This window comes from Hyaena hyaena, unplaced genomic scaffold (genome assembly GCF_003009895.1).
Source record: "Hyaena hyaena isolate Hyena2069 unplaced genomic scaffold, ASM300989v1 scaffold_632, whole genome shotgun sequence".
Taxonomy (NCBI): Eukaryota; Metazoa; Chordata; class Mammalia; order Carnivora; family Hyaenidae; genus Hyaena; species Hyaena hyaena.
In genome coordinates this window covers 123801-131843 of record NW_024081263.1, presented here as the reverse complement: position 1 = coordinate 131843, position 8043 = coordinate 123801, and positions in this window count along the sequence as shown.

Genomic DNA, 8043 nt, shown 5'->3' with positions numbered 1-8043 from the left:
GGGGGGGCACCCACACCCCGGCTCCCCTGTTATCGCTGCCCCCACCTCTGCAGGTTTTCACCTGCCTTTCTCTTGGGGGTGGGGCACTGACCCTGAGTTTGGAGCTCAATTTACATCCTTCACGGAAGGGGTTCACCCTTCACGGGAGGAAGGCGTGCGCTCCACCGCCCTTGCTGGATGCTCAGGCAAGCTGGAAGGGGCCGGGACGCGGAGAGGGCTGGTGCGGCCCCGCCACCCACCCATCGTGGCCCCTCGACTCTGCCCAGGACTCACCTTGTCCTTGTGGTGCTCCAGCCACTCGCGCAGCGCGGCCAACACCACCTCCGCGGCCGCCTCACTGGGGTAGCCTGGGGACCCGGCGGGGCCGCGTGAGTCCGGGCTCCGGCCCGCCCCCTCCCCGCCCCGGGACCCGCCCCGCCCCCTCCTCGCGCCTGCTCCCACTCACTTCCAAGTCCAGCTCCGCCAAGTTCTAGACCGCGCCCCGCCCCCCCCCAAGCCATATGCTGCGCGCCACTCACCAAACACGCCAGTGGAGATGCAGGGGAATGCCTGGGGCGGAGGAGGGAGGTGAGAGGGAATTGGGGACAGTGTCACTTCAACCGCCTCCTCTGAGGGGCCTTCTTCCTCCCCCTCTGGGCCGCCCTCGCCCCCCTCACCGCGGAGCGCAGCCGGTGCTCCAGTAGCAGGTCAAGGCTGCTCAGGTAGCAGCTGCGGAGCTCGGCAGCCTGGCTGGCGCTGGGCTCCCCGTGGGCGATGGGTCCCACCGTGTGGATGACATCTGCGGGAGGCAACGGGGTCAGACCGGCCGGGGTCTCCAAGCGGCCATCGGCTTTCTCCCCCCGCCCGCCCTGGAGAGGACAGGAAACAGGCCCTCTCCCCAAATTCTGAGAGGCCCCAGGGGAGGACCCTGCCCATGTGGGTGCAGAGGTGTGTCCTCCAATGCGCTGGGCCCCCTCCACACATCTGTATGGACCCGGCTGAGCCGTGGGGCGGCGGGGGTGAGCAAAGCCACTGCCGCCTCAGCTCCACGCATCCCCTCCCGCCACCTGCTTCCTGGTGCGTGCGAGGAGAGGCCGGTCCTGGCACTTAAGGTTAAGAAGTGACTCCGGAGGAGGCCTCCAGCAATTGTGTGGAGGCTGGTCCCCTAACCCCCCAATTACACAAGGTGCCCTGTCTGTGCCCCACAGGGAATTGGGACTCACACTTGGCCGGCAGCCGATAGCCGCCGGTGATCTTGGCCTTGCCGGTCTCGCAGTTCTGCAGGGTCCGGCACTCGTCGGTGAGGAGGGGTCCAGCGGCCCGGTGGATGCAGCCGTCCACTGCAGGGCAGGGGGCAGTGAGTCCTGGGGCTCCCGGCGTCACGTCTGAGCCCGTTTTACAGAAGAGGAAGCGGAGGCCCAAGCACAGAATACTCCCACCCCCCTCGGCTGGGCCAGGACTCACCGGGCACCGCGTACGCCTCCGCCTCCTGCGGCCTCCAGCTGCTCGCAAACACCCGCAGCCCCTACCTGCTCCGAGGCGCAGGCGGGCCGCAGCGGGTCCCGGCGGGAAGCGGCGCGGGGCGGCCGGCAGGGGGCGCGCCCGGCCCGCCCTGCGGGTCCCGGCCGCTCGGCAGGTGCGCAGGCGGGGCTGGTGGCCTCCGGAGGCCGGAGTGGCTCGGGAAGGCGAGGTCCGCGGCTGCAGGAACCGCCACCCTAGCCCGGCCAAGGGGAAGGTCGCCCGGCTTTGGCCCGGACGCGCCGTGGGGCCTGCGACCGGTGGCCGCCTCCGCCGGAGGAGCCCAGGAGCGCCGACTGGCACCGCGCAGACTGGCACCGCGCACCGGATCCCCAGGCGAGGCCCCTCCCGGCCGCGGCAAACTCTAGGACCCACTTGACAGATGATGAAACTGGGGTCACCTAGTTACAAGTGAGAGATGCGGTCCTCGAGCCTGCGTCCTCCAACCCGTTCCTTGCGCCAAGCGGGGAGGCGGACGGCGCCGCGGATCCGGGCCGCGCAGGTGGCTCCGGGCGCGCGCCCCTGCTCGTTATCGAGCCTCGTTAGCGCATCCGGCTTAATTGCGGTGTGCCCGGGCTTGTTTATCTGATCGCGGCTCCGGGGCCTTGGCGGCGACCCTGGGGACGCGGGCCCAGATAAACAACTCGGGCGCTGCGGGAGGAGCGGAGGAGACGCTCCTCCAGCCGGATCTCACCCGGGTGCCACAGCGTCAGCAGCTCTGGCGGGAAAGGCGGGGCTCGGCTCTCATCGCCCGTGCCAGTGGGGCACACCGACAAGTCTTGGCGGAGACCAGCGGGCAATAGCGACAGCGACCCCTTGCATCTTGGCCAGGAGAACGCGACCCACCTCTGGCAGCTCCCTAGCTCGGATGGCACCCCAGGCCTGTGCCAGGAGCTCCTTGGCACTAGCCATCAGTGCTCACGATGCCCAGCAGCAGGAAAGAACTCCCATTTCTCCATTTTGCAGATGCGCAAACCGAGGCCCTTCGGCCTTCATCACATCCTCCCCACCCCCAATGTCTTGGCAGAGGTCCAGAGACACCAGCTGGGCCACCCCCCCTTCTCTTTTCTTTTGTGCCCTGTGGGGCCCAATTAAGCCTAATTTTGTGACTTCACTTAGAGCTGGCACCGGACGATTTCCCAGAGCCTCCAGGGGTGGGGTGGGTGGGGGAGGGGTAAGGGCAGCAGTGGCCCAGTGGAGGGGGCGGAGTGGGGTCCCAAGGCAGGGCCCCTGAGCTACCTGTCCCGGTGCCGAGGCCTGCGCGGTGTCCGTGTGCAGTGTGTCTGGTGTGGGTGAGGTGCCAGCTGCCCACCCAGCAAAGTGCAGGGGCTGTGGAGCTGGGCAGCCCTGGAGTTCAAGGCCCAGTTCTGTCAGTCAGATACGTGTGGCCTGGAGCAGATCACTTAACTTCTCTGGATCTCAACTGCCCCGTCTGTAAAATGGGGTAGTCACAGACATCCCCCTCACAGTGCTCTTGGAAGGATTGAGCGCCTTAACTTCCATAAGGTGCTTAAGCCAGGGTCTGGCGTGGGTGAAGGTGACGTGCACATTGTCCTTAGGACAGTGTGATAGTATGAGGATGTGTGCCCTGTGGGTACACGTGTCACAGGTGGCGGTGTCCAGGCAGGTGTTAGAGTGTTCAGGGCCTATGCGGGTAATGACCCACAGGAATGGGTCTGAGCCGGCTCTCTGGGGCAGGCTGGGGGGGGGTCCTCTGGCCCTGCCCTAATGGTGCCTCGGCTGCCTGCCGTCCCCTGGCACTGTCCACCCTGCAGGCGACCTTGGCCTTCCGGGGAGGCTGTGCGGAAGTGAAGCTCAGCAAGATCTGTTTCAGGGACTTAATGTTTCCTGCAGAGGTGGACGGGCCTGCAGCCAGGCCTTGGGGGCTGACCTGAGGCCTTGAGGGGGAGGAGGGACTCGGAGCAGAAGCCTTGGGCTGGAGCGCCCCCAGCAGCTTCCAGGCCAGGGCTGGGTGACTGCCATGCAAGCGCCTAGGGGATCAGTTTCCCCAGGGCAGAGATGAGGGATAGGCTCTGGGCCCCACGCCTGCCCCGCCCTCTCCCCCAACAAGCCAGAGCACGACTCGCCTGCCCCCTCCCTGTCCACACACCGGTTCTACCATCCCTGAATGCCAGAGGGGACCTGCTGACCTCACCCAGAGGCCCAGAGGGTCATGCCTGCGCCCCCCCCGGCCCCGCCCCTGCTTCCTAGGCCCTGTCCTGGCTCTTACGTTGGGCTAAGCCCAACCCTGGAGACTGCAGGAGGTGGCTTCCTGGGGTCTCATCCGAGGGAGGTGTCCCCTCCTCTCCCCTCTCCACCTGAGCCTGGGGCTGCCTGGTGGGAGGGTGGTGACCCCAGTGCATACCAGTGGACCCTTGATCCCCTCTCTGGGACCTTGGGCCACATGCAAACAAACCTCAGGCCTCCAACTCAATCCCTGTTGCAAGTCAGCAGAAGACCTGGGGTCTCTCCTGGGGAGACTGACCCACGGGGGAGGGGCTTCTGCCAGGTCCAGAACCAAGCCTGCCCCACAGGCGGCTCTGCCCCCTCCCCCCCGTCACAGGCCCCCGGTCTGGCTCCTGAGTTCTAGCCTCTGCAGCCTCTTTGGAGCACCTGCTAGAACCTGAGCAGCGCGCACGCACACATGGCCACCCTAGCAGGTCCTACTATTTTCCCTCCCTTATAGAAGAAACTGAGGCACAGAGTGGATGAAAGACTGGCCCAGGGTCACACAGCTAGACTGCTCTACTTCCTCTAGGACCATAAAGGCAGTATCTCCCCGCCCCCCCAAAACCTTCCCTCCCACCCTGTCTGGCCCCCTCCTCCGCTCTCCTCATCCAAACTCCAAACTCAGCTCTGCGGCCTGGGCTCCCCTCTTCACTGCAGCAGGGCTCCTGTCCCCCTCTCCACATCCATACATTGTCCCCAACAGAGGGACTTTGGGGACCCTGGTTGCTGAGTGGCCTGGGGCCCCTCATCTCGTGTGACTGTTGGGCCACCCCCACGCAGCTGACCACTGGCTACCTCTGTCTGGCCAGGCTGCCCTGGAGACCCTCCCCACCGACCACCTGCCTCCCTGTCCTCTCCTGTCTGAGCCCCTCAGATGCCACCGCAGATGTCACCGCAGATGTCACCGCCGCTGCCACCTGGGGACCCTGTCTGTCCTCCGCCTTGCCCTTCCACCCCCTCCCAGGCTGTTCCCCCAGGTAAGCCCAGCCGGCCCTGCCCTCCTGCCTCTGCACGGGCACAGGGAGGGTGGGGGGCGGGCGGCCTGGGGGCCTCAGCTCGCACCCAGCCCCTTCCCCAGAGGTGGGGGTCGGGGGGCCAGGAGGGGGAGGGGGAGGGAGCCCGCAGAGGCGGAGGCAGGCAGGCTCCTGTGGGGGCCCTTTGCCTAGGCGCTTAGGATATGCTGGCCGCTATTTGGGGTGCTGTAATATTCATGAAGGGAAGATTAGATATTTAAATTTATTCAGCAATAAATGCGTCTCAGTGGGGGAGCATTCCTCATGCTAAACAAACAAGCAAGCAGGGGCTAATTAATTATTTACAGGAACATGAGGATGCCTGTGGCCTGGGGGACAGGGGGGCGGCTGTGTCCCTGCCAGAGGCCAAGAGACCCTGACAGGCCCGGGGCCAGCCCCCCCTCCCCATTCCCCCTCCGCTGCCCCGTGGGCCTGGCCCCTTGGGTGTCCCCTCCTGGGGTTTCTTTCCCCAGAAATCCTGCCTACAAGCCTGCTGGTGGCTTTGGGCAACTCACTTCACCTCTCTGTGCCTCAGTTTCCTCATCTCTACATGGCCCGTAACAGCCCCTCCCTCCCCACTCGGCATGAGCCTTTGTTCAGTGAGAGACTGCACCAGAGTGTCCTGCACTTTATCAGTCTGTCACCCGTGTCACCTGTTTTAGATGGGGGACCGAGGCCCACTCCCCGACTCTGTAGGCAGAAGGCTGCTCTGCCTTGTCAGGCTCTTGGGGCCTGAGGGACTGACACCCCACAGGGCAGAGATGTCACCTAGGATGCCCAGGGCAGGGCCAGGGCGGCTGGGGCTGCAGGGATGTGAGGTGAGGCCCCAGGGGGCCGGGAGAGGGCGGGAAGTCACCTGGCCTGGGCCCTGGGGACCACTCCCCACCCGGACATCTGGGAGTCCAGCCTGAGGAGAAGCCACCGGTCCAGCCACCCCGGTGTCACCTGCAGCTGCCATCCAGGCCCCAGCCGCCTGCACAGAGATACCGAATGCCAGGGCTGACGGGCGCACGGGGAAACTGAGTCCCCGAGAGGGCATCAGCTGGGTCAGGGGCAGACGTCCAAGCTGCCGGTTTACTTGCAAGCCCTGAACCCTGTGGAGGATGAGCTCTGCCGCCGTAAAGCCTGGATAAAGGACCCACCCCGGGGTCCTGGACGCCCCCCCAGCCCCATCCACACCGCACTCTCCATCTCTGGCCTCTGCTCCCCTCCCACACCCCACAGTGCCTTGGAACCCCACAACCCCACGTGGTGCCCCCTTGCCAGAGCCACCTCTGGCTTCTGCCCACACCCTTCCGGTCGGTTGCTCATTCAGTCAACAAACCCAGGCCAGCCTCAAGCTCTGTGGTAGGTTTGGGCTCGGCCTGGTGGGGGAGGCAGGGCCCACAGTCGCCAGACCCCACCCTCGAGGTGCCAAGGCGGGTGGGCACCCCGGGGAGAAGATGGATGGACAACGGCTCCGGTCTGTGATGTGAAATTCATTACGGGGTGAGATCGACTCCTTAAATGGGGATTTGAAAACATTAGGGCTTCATTATGTACACAGCGGCAGCGCTTCATTCATCATGCACAACTCACTCCCGTTATTAAAAATCCCCACGGCCGCTGCACGCAGGGGCTGGGTGGCATCTTGCCCGCTGGGGGTGGCCTCTGCTAGCGTCCCTGGGGGGGGCCTGGGTCCCCTCATCCCTACCAGGGAGGGCCTGTGCCGGGGTGGGGGTGGGGAGCACGGTTCTCTCCAGGGAACTGGTGCCTCAGTTTCCTCATCTGCAAAATGGAGATGGTAATGGCACACCCCCTAGCCCCGCGGTGAGGGTGTCGGGATCCTGCAGAGAGAGGCGGCGCTGCGGCAGCGTTCACACCATCATTACCATCTGGTGACACGCAGGGAGGCCTGGGGCCCTTTCTTGGGGAGGACACGTCACTCCCTTGCTCATAAAACCTCCCATGGCCCCCATGACATGAGTCCATGAAATCCTCCACCCCGAGCAAAGGCTGGGGTTCCTTCCAGCCTCCACCTTAGATGACTGGCCTCTGGGTCTCTCTCACCCACCCAACTGGGGGCAGGGCCCTGCGGGGGGGGGGTAGAGGGGGTTCTGTGCAGGAAGGGGGGGCCCAGGGCTCTGCAAGCCCAGAAATGGGAGGGAAACGGCGCTGGACAAGAGGGGAAGGAGACGGTGCGGGCGGGCCCTCAGGAGGCGGCATCTGGGCAGAGCCCCGGCCATGGGAAAGCCTGGCTCTGGGAAGCTGGGGGAGTAGGGCCAGCAGGCAGAGTCTGGGGTNAATCCTCCACCCCGAGCAAAGGCTGGGGTTCCTTCCAGCCTCCACCTTAGATGACTGGCCTCTGGGTCTCTCTCACCCACCCAACTGGGGGCAGGGGGGGGGGGGGGGGGGGGGGGGGGGGGGGGGGGGGGGGGGGGGGGGGGGGGGGGGTGGGGGGGCGGGGAGAGGGCTGCATCCGCAGGAGGTGGAAGAAGCTAGAACTGATTCCGTCCAAGCCGGAAATCTGAGCAGGGGCGGGTCTGGGAGGGCTCTGGGTGTGCATGGGGGGCCTGGGAGGGCCCTTTGCTGTCCCCCATCCGATGCTCCTGCCCTGTCTGCTCAGCTCAGGGCCCCCCTGCCTCCCCCACACAGCCTGCCCCCACCACTCCAGCCTGGGACACAGTGGGACCCCAGACAAGTCTGGGCTCAGGGTGGTCGGCCCTTGGGCCTCCTGTCCAGGGAGGGACACGGAGGCCACCCCGTCCGGCCCCTGTGCCCGCTGTGCCTTGGCCACGGCCCTGGGCAGCTACGGGGCAGAAATCGATGCTCCAGGGCCTTGTGAGTCCCCTGGGCCAGCTGGGCTCTGAGCAGAGGGGAGCCGGCGAGCAAGCAGAGGGGGAGGAGGAGAGAGCGAGAGAGGACCAGAGACAGCAGGTGCGCGGAGGGGAGAGATGGGGGTTGGGCAAGACGCTGTGCGGCTGGGAGAGACGGAGAAGGGGCAGGAAGAGCAAGCGAGCGACTGAGGACAGAGACAGAGACATAGGGAGAGGCAGAGAGGGAGAGACAGAGGGAGACAGACAGAGGCAGAGACATAGAGAGGGAGAGACAGAGAGAGACAGAGGCAGAGACATAGAGAGAGAGAGACAGACACAGAGACAGAAAGGAACAGAGATAGAGGCAGAGAGGGAGAGACAGGGATAGAGAGGGAGAAACAAGGAGAGACAAAGAGACAGAAGACAGAGGGGCGCCTGGGTGGCTTAGTCGGTTAAGCGTCCGACTTTCGCTTAGGTCATGATCTCGTGGTTCGTGGGTTCGAGCCCCG